Raw genomic sequence first — 16,567 nt, forward strand, 5'->3', positions numbered from 1 at the left:
TCCTTCATGCCCTCTTGTAGGTTGGTCTTGGCGCTGGCGGGGTCCTTGGTGAGGAAGAGTATAAGTTGGGTGTCGTCGGCGTAAGAGGTGATGATGATGTCGTGCTTGCGTACGATGTTGGCGAGGGGGCTCATGTAGACATTGAAGAGTGTCGGGCTGAGCGATGAGCCTTGAGGTATGCCGCAGATGATCTCGGTGGGGTCTGAGCGATCCTTGCGCCAGGCCTTCTTGAGGGCGCAACATGTTTTCTTCTAATCTTTAAGGGTGTCAGAGAACCAGAGAGGTTTTTTGGTGATGGCCTGTTGATGCGTGCGTCTGAGGGGAGCAAGGTTGTCTGCGCAGTTGGAGATCCAGTTCGAAAGGCTGAGGGCTGCGTCGTTGGGGTCGGTGGTGAGGGTAGGTTGGTTGACGGCGAGTGCAGAGAAGAGTTGCTCTTCGGGGATTTTGTTCCACTGTCGACGAGGGATGGGTTGAGTGCGGAGGTGGCAGGTCTCGCGTCGGAATGTGAAGTGGACACAGCTGTGGTCGGTCCAGTGTAGAGCGGAGGCGTAGCTGAAGGAGATGTGTTTGCTGGCGGAGAAGATAGGGTCAAGCGTGTGTCCGGCGATGTGGGTGGCGGTGTTCACCAGTTGCTTGAGGCCGAGGTTGGCGAGGTTGTCGAGCAGGGCGGTGGTGTTGGGGTCGTTGTTTTGTTCCAAATGGAAGTTGAGGTCGCCTAGGAGGATGTAGTCCGGCGAGGCTAGGGCGTGGGGAGAGACAAAGTCGGCGATGGAGTCGCTGAAAGGGGCGCGCGGTCCGGGGGGACGGTAGACGAGGGATCCTCTGAGGGTGGTCCTGGGGTCAGTGCGAATCTGGAAATGCAGATGTTCAGCGGCGAGAGGGGTGTCTTCGGTGTAGGTGGTGACGCTGATGGAGTCTTTGAAGACGATGGCGATACCTCCTCCTACTTGGTTGGTGCGGTCTTTTCTGGAAATCTTGTAGCCTTCGGGGATGGCAGTGGCGATGTCTGGGGCCGAAGAGGCATTCATCCAGGTCTCCGTGATGAAGGCGACATCCGGTGCTGTGGAGTCCAGGAGGTCCCAGAGTTCAACAGCGTGCTTGTGGACAGATCGAGCGTTGACCAGGATGCACTTGAGGTGGTTGATGGCGCGTGGGCTGGTGGTTGTGGTAGTTGCATGGTGGAAGATGCGTTTGCAGGAGTTGCAGGCGAAGGGTCCATGGGTGCATTTGGGGTGAGCTTGGAAGCAGGTGTTGGAGCGCCCTGGGTTGAGGGCGTGGAGGGTGGTGGGGTCGTAGCGGAGCAGCAGGGTTTGGGGGAGCTGGGGACCAAGGGTTGTGGCGCTGGGCGCGGGCCAGGGGCGGACGGGCGCAGCGGGCGCCATAAGAGGGAGGGGTCAGCTGGGGGCGAATGGGAGCTGGGGGGCGGGGGCGTGCAGGAGGTCGCGGCGGGAAAGTGGGAGGGAGGGGGGGACAGGTAGTGTGAGAAGAGCTGGGGGAGGGGGGTTTAAGGGTGGAGGGGGGTGAGTGTTAGGAAGTTTAGGAGATTAGGGAGAGAGATAGGAGTAGGGTTGGGAAGATAGGGGAGGGGCGGTTGTAGAGGTGGGTGAGGGTGAGAGGTAGAGTGAGAGGATAGGAAGATAGGGGTGGAAAGAGAGGGGGTGGCGGGAGGGGGTGAGAGATAGAGAAATAGGTAGATAGGAGGAGGTGGTGAGTGAGGGAGATAGATAGTGAGATAAAGAGATAGGTAGATTGGTAGATAGGAGGAGTGAGGGAGGCAGATAGCGAACGGGGTAGATAGGGGTGATAGAGAGGGGAGGCAAGTGAGGGAGAGAGATGAGACAGGAGCAGGAGGGCAGGCGCGGGAAGAACAGAAGACGGAGGACGAAGAAACCAGAAGAACAGAAGAACAGAAGAATAGAAGAACAGAAGAACAGAAGATGAAGAACAGAAGACAGAGGACAGAGGACGAAGAAGCAGATGAACAGAAGAACAGAATAGAAGATGAAGAACAGAAGACAGAGGACGAAGAAGCAGAAGACAGAAGATCACAGAAGAAGATACAGAAGACAAAGAACAGAAGGCAGAAGACCACAGAAGAAGATGAAGAAGAAGAAAGGGGACAGGAGAGGCTAAGTAGCACACAGATGAAGAGAGAAGACGGGGAAAAGAAGAGTACAGAAGAAGATTACAGAAGAGGAGCGAGGAGGAAGAACAGAGAGGAAGAAAAGAAGCAGGAGCAGGAGAGAGGGTGAGTAGCGCGGGTCAGGGCGAGGGGCTGGGAGGTGCGGGGTACTTACTGCGAGGTAGCTGGGCGGTCTAGGGAACCTGGAGGAGCTGGAGGAGCTGCAGCGGCAGGGGGAGCGACCTACCCTTGGGTCAAGGGTCGCTACCACTGTCGCGCAGCGGCCGCCATAAGAGGGAGGAGGGGGGGTCAGCTGGGGGCGAAAGGGAGCTGGGGGGTGGGGGCGTGCAGGAGGTCACGGCGGGAAAGTGGGAGGGAGGGGGGTGACAGGTAGAGTGAGAAGAGTTGGGGGAGGAGGGTTTAAGGGTGGAGGGGGGTGAGTGTTAGGAAGTTTAGGAGATTAGGGAGAGAGATAGGAGTAGGGTTGGGAAGATAGGGGAGGGGGGGTTGTAGAGGTGGGTGAGGGTGAGAGGATAGGAAGATAGGGGTGGAAAGAGAGGGGGTGGCGGGAGGGGGTGTGAGACAGAGAAATAGGTAGATAGGAGGAGGTGGTGAGTGAGGGAGATAGATAGTGAGATAGAGAGATAGGTAGATTGGTAGATAGGAGGAGTGAGGGAGGCAGATAGCGAACGGAGTAGATAGGGGTGATAGAGAGGGGGAGGCGAGTGAGGGAGAGAGATGAGACAGGAGCAGGAGGGCAGGCGCGGGAAGAACAGAAGACGGAGGACGAAGAAAACAGAAGAACAGAAGAACAGAAGATGAAGAACAGAAGACAGAGGACAGAGGACGAAGAAGCAGATGAACAGAAGAACAGAACAGAAGATGAAGAACAGAAGACAGATGACAGAGGACGAAGATGCAGAAGACAGAAAATCACAGAAGAAGATACAGAAGACGAAGAACAGAAGGCAGAAGACCACAGAAGAAGATGAAGAAGAAGAGAGGCGACAGGAGAGGCTGAGAAGCACACAGATGAAGAGAGAAGACGGGGAAAAGAAGAGTACGGAAGAAGATTACAGAAGAGGAGCGAGGAGGAAGAACAGAGAGGAAGAAAAGAAGCAGGAGCAGGAGAGAGGTTGAGTAGCGCGGGTCAGGGCGAGGGGCTGGGAGGTGGGGGGGTACTTACTGCGAGGTAGCTGGGCGGTCTCGGGAACCTGGAGGAGCTGCAGCGGCAGGGGGAGCGACCTATCCTTGGGTCAAGGGTCGCTACCACTGTCGCGCAGCTGCCGCCATAAGAGGGAGGAGGGGTCAGCTGGGGGCGAATGGGAGCTGGGGAGTGGGGGCGTGCGGGAGGTCGCGGCGGGAAAGCGGGAGGGAGGGGGGTACAGGTAGAGTGAGAAGAGCTGGTGAAGCGGGGTTTAATGGTGGAGGGGGGTGAGTGTTAGGAAGTTTAGGAGATTAGGGAGAGAGATAGGAGTAGGGTTGGGAAGATAGGGGAGGGGGGGTGACGATGACATTGAAGTTGCCCTATTACATCTTATAAGTGTAATTTTCAAATGAGGAGAGATGATTCATTCAAGTCTGGTGTCTCAGGAAGACCAATTTAATATCCTAACTCATGGAAGAGTAGTATTTTAAAATGGGAAGCATAAAAATGCCACTTTTAGAAAGCTGGCATTTTCTTGACTTAGCCATTTGGTGTCACGGTTTCGGGCGGGTCTGATCAGGACTCTGGTTGGGACACCCCTTGAGGTCACCGAATATCCTAAAGAGGTAGTATACTGGGGAAGAAGAGCAGCTAAAGGCATACACTGAAAGGACAGCTATGAACAGGTACAGGAAAGTAAAAGCAGAGCAACCCTTGTGTGAACAAACAGGAAACAGATTACTAATGGACAAACATGCTGGGGTTATACACAGAGTAAGGTGCAGAACCTCCCACAGTGACAGGGAATGTCAATGCCTCTGTGCAGTTTGCTCTTACAGATAGTCACCCTGCCAGCCCCATAGAAAGGAGGCAGCAGAAGTGATTATGTCTCTGGACCCTAGAGCACAGACAACACGCTCTTGTGGGTCCAGCTGGAAACACAGTGGCGATTCCTGAGAAAACAGCAATAGCACACTGTCATTGTTAGGCACAAAAGACAACATATAACACTGGACAAGGATGGGGTCTGGAATTGGCTCCTGGAAACCAGGAGCCAACCCCAGAACAAAGGAGGACACTTATACACTGGTGAAGACTGATAGAACACTTACCAGACACAAATAACCAAGAAGAAACAGAAACAGAAGGGAACAAACTAAGAGGCAGAGGCAAGAACTAGGAACAGGATCAGGCTAAAGCAAAGGCAGGACTAGGACTTGAAAACAGGATGCAAACGTCGGGGTGGGACAAACAGAGACAGGACTGGGAAACTGAGAGCAAGCTCTGGCTGGAACAGGCAAGGACAGGGCTGGAATACAGGGAGAAGGAAATGAGCAGTAAACAGGGCTGGGAAACAGAGAGAAGGTTCAGGCTGAAACAAGGCAGGAGCAGGGCAGAGAAACAGGGAGCAGGCTCTGGAAGAAACAAACAGGTACAAGGCTAAGAAATAGGGAGCAGACTCTGGCTGGAACAATCAAGAGCAGGGAAGAGAAACAGGAAACAGTATCAAGCTGGAACAGAACAGGAACAAAACTGGAACACCATCCGACAAGGGGTCTGTAACACAAAGAAATCGAACTCCAATGCACAACGGGTATCTTGAGGAAATGGCTGCTTATAAGCAGTTCCAAGCTGGGCTGCACAGGAGAGGTCTCACGTGTGTGTAGTTTCAGACACTTGCAAGTCCTAGAGGAGAGGATCCAGTGAAAAGGGACAACTGGACTTCTCCCATAGAAAACAATAGGAAACAGAATCCAGGCTTTCCTGACTACCAGGCTGTGCAGTATGGGATTTGCAGTCCCAGGAAGCAAAGGTAGTACTACACAAGTGTACCATGGAGAAAAGAGAAACAAACAGGAGTCAGCAAGGGACTCTAGATAAGTGTTTAAGGTGATTCCCAGGCTTCGACTGTCCCCTTACAGCACCCCCTAGAAATGGGACGACAGAGTCGTAACATTTGGTACCTGCAAACTGTCCCTGGTCACGTGACTGGGAGAAGTTGGCAGTTAGGCTTTGAGTATTCTCCTAGGCAGCATTATACAATGGGAGCTTAGAGGTGACTTGATGGGTCTTCTAGGGCAGAAAGGAATGGAGGTGCTGGGCACTTACACCTAAATAGGCTGGGTCCTGTTCACACATAACGGATCTAATGACCCTGGTTTGTCACTCCATCCTGCTTTGAGGCAGGACAGGGGAGTCAAAGAATTCCTTGGACTTCAAAGCTCAAAGCCATTTTCTAGAAGTTTCTCCCACCTTCCAGAACCAGGGCTCCAAAGTATAAATACTGGACCTCAGGCACCACCACTTCCATGCACTTCTGGACTGGTGGAAAGTCTGGCAGGAAAAAGGACTGCTTTGCTGCTGAAGGACTGCCATTCTGCTGGACTTCTCTTTTGTTGTGCTGACCTGCTGCCATCCTGCTTGGGTGCAAAGGACTAGACTTGTATTTCTGGAACCCAGTACCCAAAGTGACTCCAAGGCAAGTTGGCTTGCCTCCTAATCTACAGTATCAGGGACACAATAGACTTCCCACCACCCTCCTATTGCACCTGGACTCTGCCATTTGTGAGTCTACCCTGCCAAGGGGAGCAAATCTATTTCTAAACTCTTGGAAGTGGGCCTAAGGTACTTGCTAATGCTGAGCGACGCACCCTGAGCAGAACTGATACATCTCCTTAGCTGAGCAGCTTATCCTGAACAGAACAACACATTGTCACTGCTGCATGGATTACATCTTCAGCAAAAGACTCCCATTGCTGCTCCATCCCACATTTTGAATCTAGGACATCGCCTTCAGAACCACAGCTGAGCAACACAACCTCCAGAGCACGTCCTAACATCCCTCATCAACGGCAGCCTTAACAACAGTGCTAAACCTTTGCAACACAGCTTCAATTTTCTTCAGAATCTACACATAGCCTTCACTGCGCAACGAATCCCCAACAGCGGCCTTCGAGTCAGAAACCACACCAATGGAATCCTCAAAATCAATGTAGCAGACTGTGCACCGCAGCCTCGCCGCATCTGAGAACCAATACATTGTCTTGGCTGCACATGCATCGCTGATGCATCCTCGACGCTGATCCACACAATGCTCCTCAACCAGGATTTAAGGTACGCTTTCACAGAGCCTAAATGGGTCCCTGTATCTGACTCTTGCTCTATTGCGGTAGGCCTGAACTTGTGACTTTGTCCTGGTCTGGGGGACCAGAAAGTCCCTACTGTGCATTGTGCTATCTCAATATCTCCGCTTCTACTAATTGTATTTTTGTCCTTTTGGTCTTGTCATATTTAGTAAAAGGTGCTCTATTTTCGTAACTCTATGTGTACTCCTTTTGTGGTATGTTTTTACTATGCTACTGTTTGAAGCGTTGCACCAGTACTTTATACATTGCCTCTAATTTAAGCCTGACAGCCCTGTGCTAAGCTACCAGAGAAGGATTGTGGTTACTTCTTCACCAGGTTTCAAATCCCAGACAACCAACAACCCAATTTCTTACAACATCAAGTGAATATGACCACAAGCTTGGCAGGGTATAGCACAGTTCAATAATTTAAAACTACACTTCAACACCCCACTCCCTGATAGTTACGGCAAAAAACAGACAGGCCTAACTTAGGAACATGTTTAGCAGTGATAAAACAGTCAAAAGTCACAAAAATTCAATAAGGTTGAATTGAGGATACAAGGTTTAACAGTTTTAAGGTTCAAAAGCACCAAGACAATGTATGGGACCTAGGTACAATTTCAGGCACAATACAGATTAGGGGTCAGATTAATCCATCTATCTAAACCTTGTTAATATGTGTATGAAAGTAGGTTAATATTTAAGGTGGATGTGAATATACCTCTGTTAGACCTGTCAGACTTAGGGTGGTCTTCTCCTAAAAGTTTTGCTTTCCTCCTCCACTTTTGTGACCTGAATTTTATATATATTAGGACTCTGTGCATGTTACGATGCTAGTCAATGCTAAAGTGCTTGAGCTCTCTCAGCCAACCATGGTAATTTTGGCTTATCCACAATTGGCATATCTAATTTACTTATAGGTCCCTAGTAAAGTGGACTATATATACCCATGGCCAGTAAATTAAATTCTTCTAGTGGATCTCCAGCTTTGATTATGTCACCTCTTAAAGTATCCTTTTAAACATATCTGAGGCCTGCTATTGCAGAGCTTCATGCACAGTTTTAAACTACCATTTCAACCTGGCAAAATAAACGATTTGCCCGGCCCAGACCTTCATTTTTAATACATATAGATCACCCATAGTGTAGGCCCTAGATACTCCAGAAAGAAACCTGCAAAGTATTTAAAAACATAAGAGATGTACTTTTAAGTTTCAAATTACCTGCTAGTAAAAACGTCTGAAATTAATTTTTCACTAATGCAAGGCCTATCTCTCCTATACGATGACATTGAAGTTGCCCTATTACATCTTATAAGTGTAATTTCCAAATGAGGAGAAATGATTCTTTCAAGTCTGGTGTCTCAGGAAGACCAATTTAATATCCTAACTCATGGAAGAGTTGTATTTTAAAATGGGAAGCATAAAAATGCCACTTTTAGAAAGCTGGCATTTTCTGGACTTAGCCATTTGGTGTCACGGTTTCGGGCGGGTCTGATCAGGTCTCTGGTTGGGACACCCCTTGAGGTCACCGAATATCCTAAAGAGGTAGTATACTGGGGAAGAAGAGCAGCTAAAGGCATACACTGAAAGGACAGCTATGAACAGGTACAGGAAAGTAAAAGCAGAGCAACCCTTGTGTGAACAAACAGGAAACAGATTACTAATGGACAAACAAGCTGGGGTTGTACACAGAGTAAGGTGCAGAACCTCCCACAGTGACAGGGAATGTCAATGCCTCTGTGCAGTTTGCTCTTACAGATAGTCACCCTGCCAGCCCCATAGAAAGGAGGCAGCAGAAGTGATTCTGTCTCTGGACCCTAGAGCACAGACAACACACTCTTGTGGGTCGAGCTGGAGACACAGTGGCGATTCCTGAGAAAACAGCAATAGCACACTGTCACTGTTAGGCACGAAAGACAACGTATAACACTGGACAAGGGTAGGGGCTGGAATTGCCTCCTGGAAACCAGGAGCCAACCCCAGAACAAAGGAGGACACTTATACACTGGTGAAGACTGATAGAACACTTACCAGACACAAATAACCAAATAGAAACACAAATAGAAGGGAATAAACTAAGAGGCAGAGGCAAGAACTAGGAACAGGCTCATGCTGAAGCAAAGGCGGGACTAGGACTTGAAAAGAGGGTGCAAACTTCGGGCTGGGACAAACAGAGACAGGACTGGGAAACTGTGATCAGGCTCTGGCTGGAACAGACAAGGACAGGGCTGGAATACAGGGAGTAGGAAATGAGCAGTAAACAGGGCTGGGAAACAGTAAGAAGGTTCAGGCTGAAACAAGGCAGGAGCAAGGTAGAGAAACAGAGAGCAGGCTCCGGAAGAAACAAACAGGTACAAGGCTAAGAAATAGGGAGAAGACTCTGGCTGTAACAATCAGGAGCAGGGAAGAGACACAGGAAACAGGATCAAGCTGGAACAGAACAGGAACAAAACTGGAACACCATCCGACAAAGGGTCTGTAACACAAAGAAATCGAACTCCAATGCACAACGGGGATCTTGAGGAAATGGCTGCTTATAAGCAGTTCCAAGCTGGGATGCACAGGAGAGGTCTCAGGTGTGTGTAGTTTCAGACACTTGCAAGTCCTGGAGGAGAGGATCCGGTGAAAAGGGGCAACTGGACTTCTCCCATAGAAAACAATAGGAAACAGAATCCAGGATTTCCTGACTACCAGGCTGTGCAGTATGGGATTTGCAGTCCCAGGAAGCAAAGGTAGTACTACACAAGTGTACCATGGAGAAAAGAGAAACAAACAGGAGTCAGCAAGGGACTCTAGATAAGTGTTTAAGGTGATTCCCAGGCTTCCGACTCTCCCCTTACAGCGCCCCCTAGAAATGGGACGACAGAGTCGTAACATTTGGTACCTGCAAACTGTCCCTGGTCACGTGACTGGGTGAAGTTGGCAGTTAGGCTTTGAGTATTCCTCCTAGGCAGCATTACACAATGGGAGCTTAGGTGTGACTTGATCGGTCTTCTAGGGCAGAAAAGAATGGAGGTGCTGGGCACTTACACCTAAATAGGCTGTGTCCTGTTCACACATAACAGGTCTAATGACCCTGTTTTGTCACTCCATCCTGCTTTGAGGCAGGACAGGGGAGTCAAAGAATCCTTGGACTTCAACACCATTGTCTAGAAGTTTATCCCACCTTCCAGAACCAGGGCTCCAAAGTATGAATACTCGACCTCAGGCACCATCACTTCCATGCACTTCTGGACTGGTGGATAGTCTGGCAGGAAAAAGGACTGCTTTGCTGCTGAAGGACTGCCATTCTGCTGGACTTCTCCTTTGTTGTGCTGACCTGCTGCCATTCTGCTTGGGTGCGAAGGACTAGACTTGTATTTCTGGAACCCAGTACCCAAATTGACTCCAAGGCAAGTTGGCTTGCCTCCTAATCTAAAGTATCACGGACACAATAGACTTCCCACCACCCTCCTATTGCACCTGGACTCTGCCATTTGTGAGTCTACCCTGCCAAGGGGAGCAACTCTATTTCTAAACTCTTGGAAGTGGGCCTAAGGTACTTGCTACTGCTGAGTGACGCACCCTGAGCAGAACTGATACATCTCCTTAGCTGAGCAGCTTATATCCCGAACAGAACAACACATTGTCACTGCTGCATGGATTAAATATTCAGCAAAAGACTCCCATTGCTGCTCCATCCCACATTTTGGATCTAGGACATCGCCTTCAGAACCACAGCTGAGCAACATGCCCCCAGAGCAGGTCCTAACATCCCTCGTCAACAGCAGCCTTAACAACAGTGCTAAACCTTTGCAACACAGCTTCAATGTTCTTCAGAATCTACGCATAGCCTTGACTGCGTAACAAATCCCCAACAGCGGCCTTCGAGTCAGAAACCACACCAATGGAATCCTCAAAATCAATGCAGCAGACTGTGCATTGTAGCCTCGCTGCACCTGAGAACCAAAGCATTGTCTTGGCTGCACATGCATCGCTGATGCATCCTCAACGCTGATCCACACAATGCTCCTCAACCAGGATTTAAGGTACGCTTTCACAGAGCCTAAATGGGTCCCTGTATCTGACTCTTGCTCTATTGTGGTAGGCCTGAACTTGTGACTTTGTCCTGGTCTGGGGGACCAGAAAGTCCCTACTGTGCGTTGTGATATCTCAATATCCCCGCTTCTACTAATTGTATTTTTGTCCTTTTGGTCTTGTCATATTTAGTAAAAGATGCTCTATTTTTGTAACTCTATGTGTACTCCTTTTATGGTATGTTTTTACTATGCTACTGTTTGAAGCGTTGCACCATTACTTTATACATTGCCTCTAATTTAAGCCTGACAGCCCTGTGCTAAGCTACCAGAGAAGGATTGTGTTTACTTCTTCACCAGGTTTCAAATCCCAGACAACCAACAACCCAATTTCTTACAATATCAAGTGAATAAGACCACAAACTTGGCAGGGTAAAGCACAGTTCAATAATTTAAAACTACACTTCTACACCCCACTCCCTGATAGTTACAGCAAAAAACATACAGGCCTAATTTAGGAACATGTTTAGCAGTGATAAAACAGTCAAAAGTCACAAACAATCAATAAGGTTGAATTGAGGATACGAGGTTTAACAGTTTTAAGGTTCAAAAGGACCAAGACAATGTAGGGGACCTATGTACAATTTCAGGCACAATACAGATTAGGGGTCAGATTAAAAAATCTGGTGATATTATCTTCTGATTTAGTGGCTTAAAGGGAAGTCAAAACCCTCCAGCAGGGCAAGATTACAGACTGTACCTGCCGAAGTCCACTTGAAGGTGGATAGTTGCTGGAAGATATTCCACAGAAGCTATTGGCTCTGTAGAGAAATACTTCAAGCAGAAGAAATTGAAATTTCACAGATGATAAATGTCTTGCATCAGGTGGATACTTTTTACATCTTTTCCTGTCTACATTTTAACCTTCTGACTTAGGGCCTGGTTTAGTTCTTGAAGTTATTACCACCAATCTGCCACAGCAGAGATCACAAGTGCTTCATCAAGGTGAAGGCAGTCTGTCTGCCTTATTTCGATCTATGGCGGGTCAACCTCCATCCGCATCAACAGAGTGCATTCTGTTGTGCCAGCTGTATCCTGCAGCTGACACGGCAGACTCCAATGTTGGAGATCAACATTCTGTCACCGTCCTGATGGCAGGATCCAACACACCCTATTTAGATAACACATGCTGCTGGTGACTCAGTGGCGGTCTCAAGACGACAGGAGTTGCTGAACCCACTCAGTATTGTACTATGACTGTAGCTATTGATTGGATGCTAGCAGACAACACCTAATGTATGTTGGACAAAATAGCACACCTTCAAAGCACACTATAAAACACTCCCCATTTCAGACCATGGCCCTTTGCCATCACACAGCAGGAGAGTATTTTGATGCCGAAATTGCCACTCAGGAGCCAGGTGTTTTTTTCTGTGTTTATTTCTCTCTGTGCTTTCTGTTACTATTAACATTTTTGATTTTCCATGAACTTTTTGTTGACTAGATTTGTTTTTTACTTATTCACTAAGGCAGGGAGAAGGAATCCACGCACAGAAGGAAAATTGTCTTTCATGGTGAATGACATTATTAAAGTAGAGCCACAATTGTTTGGAGCACAAGTACAAAATATAAATATAGCTCAGAAAAGGCAAATGTGGACCAGAATAGTGGACAGAGTGAATACTGTAGCTGACAATCTGTGCACACAGGAGAAAATTAAGAAAAGGTGGACTGACCTGCGGGAGAGAGAGAGCATTACCTGTTCTCCAAGCATCACCTGGGGGCCCAAAGGACTGCTGGTGATTCTCCCAGTCCCCCATTACAACTCTTTCCCTGGGTGGAAAAGGTCTTTCAGATCCTACATCCTGAAGGCTTGACTAGAATCCCTGGTGGAATGGAGACTGGTAAATTGCACTTCGCAATGTTTCAACCATCACAAATGAAGTTCTTGCCCTGAAGGTAGCTGGCGAGAATGTTTCAAAACCCTTATCAGAACATATATCTAAACCTGAGTCCACAAAGTATCTTGCCTTTCCCAATTACTAGCATCATGGTTATATCTCTCCTTTCACCAATAAGCAATATGCTTTGTCAGATTATCTGTTGTTCCCGATAGATCAGCCCATGCATTTGCCTAGTCCCTAGATTTCTCTCAATGTGTTTTTTCCCCCCTCTGGAAAACTGGGCCAAAACTCCATCAATTTGCACATGAAGATATAGGCCCTCATTACAACCCTGGTGGTCGGTGTTAAAGCTGCCGTAAGACTGCCAACAGGCCGGCGGTACAAAGAATGGAATTACGACCGTGGCGGAAACCGCCAACAAAGACAGCCACTTCAACACTCCGGCCGTCATGGCGGTACAAACAAACAGCGCGGCGGTCACCGCCAACAGACAGGTGGAGGACAATGTACCGCCCACAGTATCACAACCTACCCGTCCGCCACCTTTTCCTGGGTGGATTCACCGCGAACAAAAACACGGCGGAAACAGGACTTCGAAGGGAAAACGCTCACCTCTACACACCCCACGAGGAACCAGGATGCCATGGAACCAGAGCTTCACAGTTTTCAAGCATTTATCTTCGTGCTCATCTACCAGGAGCACGAACGCCGGCGGCGAAGACCACGGTGAGTACTGCACCTATGACACAGGGGAGGGGGGAGGGAAAAAACAGGGACACACACGCAACACCCCCACCCCCACCCCCACCCTCACCTACGACCACACACACACTAATATATATTGATACATTGCAGTTACACCCCCCAACCCACCCGGAAGAATGCAAAGTCAAAAGGAAATGAGTGTACCCATTGTAATCTATTAAAATCCAGTACGCAAAAATATATATACACTATTAACAATCACCAAGAATAGAAGTCCAGGTATTGCTCCAGTTAAGTCTGTGGAACACTGGGCCCACACTACATGGTCGAGGCCCACACAAGGTACCTGAACATGACAGAGAGAACACTGCAGGGGCATCAGATAGAAATAAAACAGGCACCTCAGGGGGAAGAGAAATGGGGGGCACCTCAGCCGGTTGAGTACACAACGCCAAATCCACGAGGGGACCACATGCCCACTGTTCAATCCTGGAGAGTGCAAAGCCACAGTCTCACAAGTCTCTACAGTGGGTGGTTTGCCCACTGTTCCATCCTGGGGAGTGCAAAGCCACAGTCTCTCAAGTCTCTACAGTGGGTGTTTTGCCCACTGTTCAATCCTGGGGAGTGCAAAGCCATAGTCTATCAAGTCTCTACAGTGGGTGATTTGCCCACTGTTCAATCCTGGGGAGTGCAAAGCCACAGTCTCACAAGACTATACAGTGGGTGGTTTGCCCACTATTCAATCCTGGGGAGTGCAAAGCCACAGTCTCTCAAGTCTCTACAGTGGGTGGTTTGCCCACTGTTCAATCCTGGGGAGTAGAAAGCCACAGTCTCTCAAGTGAATAACAGTCTCCACTGGTTCTGGAGGGGGCTTTGTGCCCAGGGTGCTTCATCCTGCCAAGGACAGAGGTAGTGGATGTAAATGTCCACTGGTTCTGGAGGGGGCTTTGAGCCCAGAGTGCTTCATCCTGCCAAGGACTGAGGTAGTGGATGTAAATCTCCACTAGTTCTGGAGGGGGCTTTGTGCCCAGAGTGCTTCATCCTGCTTTTGGTGGACTCAGTAGCGTCTGTGCTCTTGGCGCTCATGGGCCAGTGGTGTTTGTGGCGGCGGTGTCCTGTTCAGCGGTGCTGGTGACGGTGGTGTCCTTGGCAGCGGTGCTTGTGGCGGCGGTATCCAGTTCAGCAGTGCTTGTTGCGGCGGTGTCCTTGGCAGCGGTGCTTGTGGCGGTGGTGTCCTGGTCAGCGGTGCTTGTTGCAGCGGTGTCCTTGGCAGCGACTCAGCTGCTGGCGGTCCTGTCTGGGCTTGCGGGGCTGCTGCTGGCGGTCCTGTCTGGGCCTGCGGGGCTATTGCTGGAGGTCCTGTCTGGGCCAGCGGGGCTGCTGCTGGCGGTCCTGTCTGGGCCTGCGGGGCTGGTGCTTGCGGTCCTGTCTGGGCCAGCGGGGCTGGTGCTGGCAGTCCTGTCTGGGCCTGCGGGGCTGGTGCTGGCAGTCCTGTCTGGGCCTGCGGGGCTGCTGCTGTCGGTCCTGTCTGGGCCAGCGTGGCTGGTGCTGGCGGTCGCCTCCTGGGCAGTGGGGCTGATGGCGGTCGCCTCCTGGGCAGCGGGGCTGGCGGTCGCCTCCTGGGCAGTGGGGCTGATGGCGGTCGCCTCCTGGGATCCTTGCCACACTGGCTGCCCTGCTGCCTGGTGCACTCCAGAATCCGGTGACTACTGGCACCACTGATCCCGCCGATGTCGTGGCTGAGGTGCTAGGTTGGGACCTGGAGAGTCGGGCCCTAGGAGACTGACGGGGTGGGGGAGGTGAGGGAAAGAGGTCAAGGGTGAACAGGAAAAGTTTCTTGGGAACACTGGGACGGGTAGCTGGAGGGGGTTTGGGAGTGGAGGAAGAGGTAGTGGTTGTAGGAGGTGTACGTTTGGTGACTTTGGGTGAAGGTGCATGTGCTGGAGGCTGTTGTGAGGTAGATGGCTGTTGGGTGGGTGTGTGCCTGCATTTGAGTACCTTGGGAGGTGGCGTCACAGACACACTGGGAGAGGACACAGGGGATGTGTGAATGGTAGTGGGGTGGTGACTGCACGTGAGCGGGGTGTGGTGGTGGGTGTGCTGGTGATGGAAGTAGTGGCTGTAGATGTAGTGCATGCAGGTGAGAGTGGAGACGAGACTGGGAGGGAGGAGGGAGACGAGGAGGAGGGTCATGGGGGAGGCAGTAGATGTTGCTATGTCTGCATGTGTGTGATGTTTGCGTGAGTTCCTGTGGGATGTGTGGTGCTTATGTTTGCCTGAGCTTCCTTTGTGTGTTGAGGTGTGTGCATGCCGGTCTGATGGTGTGCTTGGAGTAGGCTAAGGTATAGGGGTGTGGGTCTGGGTGGAGGTAGTTAGAGGGGGAGGCTAGAGACAGAAACATTGGCTGCCATCAGTGCTGAGGCCAGAGTCTGAAAAGCTCGCTGAAGGGATGCCTGACCAGAATGAATGCCCTCCAGGAATGCATTGGTTTGTTGCAACTGCCTCTCTACACCCTGGATGGCATTCAAAATGGTAGACTGCCCAACAGTGAGGGACCTGAGGAGGTCAATGGCCTCCTCACTGAGGGCAGCAGGGCTGACTGGTGCAGGGCCTGAGGTGCTTGGGGCGAAGGAGATGCCCACCCTCCTGGGTGAGTGGGCACGGGGCAAAGGCGGAAGGCTGCTGTGAGGGCGGTGGTGGTAGGGGGATGGCGGCTGTACCTGTAGATCGGGGGGGCACAGATGGGCCCCCCACCACAAGGGAGCTCCCATCAGAGGACGAGTCCGCATCACTGGTGTCAGCTCCTGTCCCCGCCTTGGAGCTCCCCTCGCCCTCTGTCCCACTGGCGAAATCAGACTCCGTAGTGTTGCCCTCCAGGGCCATGTGGGATGCAGCTCCCTCCTGCTCCGGTGCCACTGCTCCTCCGAATTATGATGCTAATGCACACAAGAACAGGGAGACCACAAAAAGGGGGGGGGACGACAGAAGAAAGACACGTTGAGTGCATGCATTACCACTACCGTTGGCGGACACGACAGACACAGAAGCCCCCTGCACTACGCCACGCACTTGGGGGTCCACTATTCAATCCCTGGGACATGGCCTACAAGGCTATGTCCGACATTTGCACATGTGGATGTCACAAGAGTCTTACTAGGTGTAGTTGGCACTGTACACAGGTGGGGTGGGGTGCCACAGGGTCTGCCTGAAAATGGGGACCAAACTAGCATGCTCGCCCTGGCCTAGGGAAACCCTCAGCCCACCTCCCCCACCCAGACACCTCCACTGCACACTGAATCATCAGAATAAGAGTGTACTCACCCCCTTGTTGCTGCTGTGATGCCCTCAAGCGTCCATCCAACTCTGGGTACGCCACGGCCAGGATCCTGAACATCAGGGGGGTCATGGTGCGACGGGCACCCCTTCCACGTTGGGAGGCCATCCCCAGCTGGGCCTCCGCCGTCTTCTTGCTCCAGCAGCGAATGTCCTCCCATCTCTTACGGCAGTGGGTGCTCCGCCTGTGATAGACCCCCAGGGTCCGGA

Source organism: Pleurodeles waltl, chromosome 7 (genome assembly GCF_031143425.1).
Source record: "Pleurodeles waltl isolate 20211129_DDA chromosome 7, aPleWal1.hap1.20221129, whole genome shotgun sequence".
Lineage (NCBI taxonomy): Eukaryota > Metazoa > Chordata > Amphibia > Caudata > Salamandridae > Pleurodeles > Pleurodeles waltl.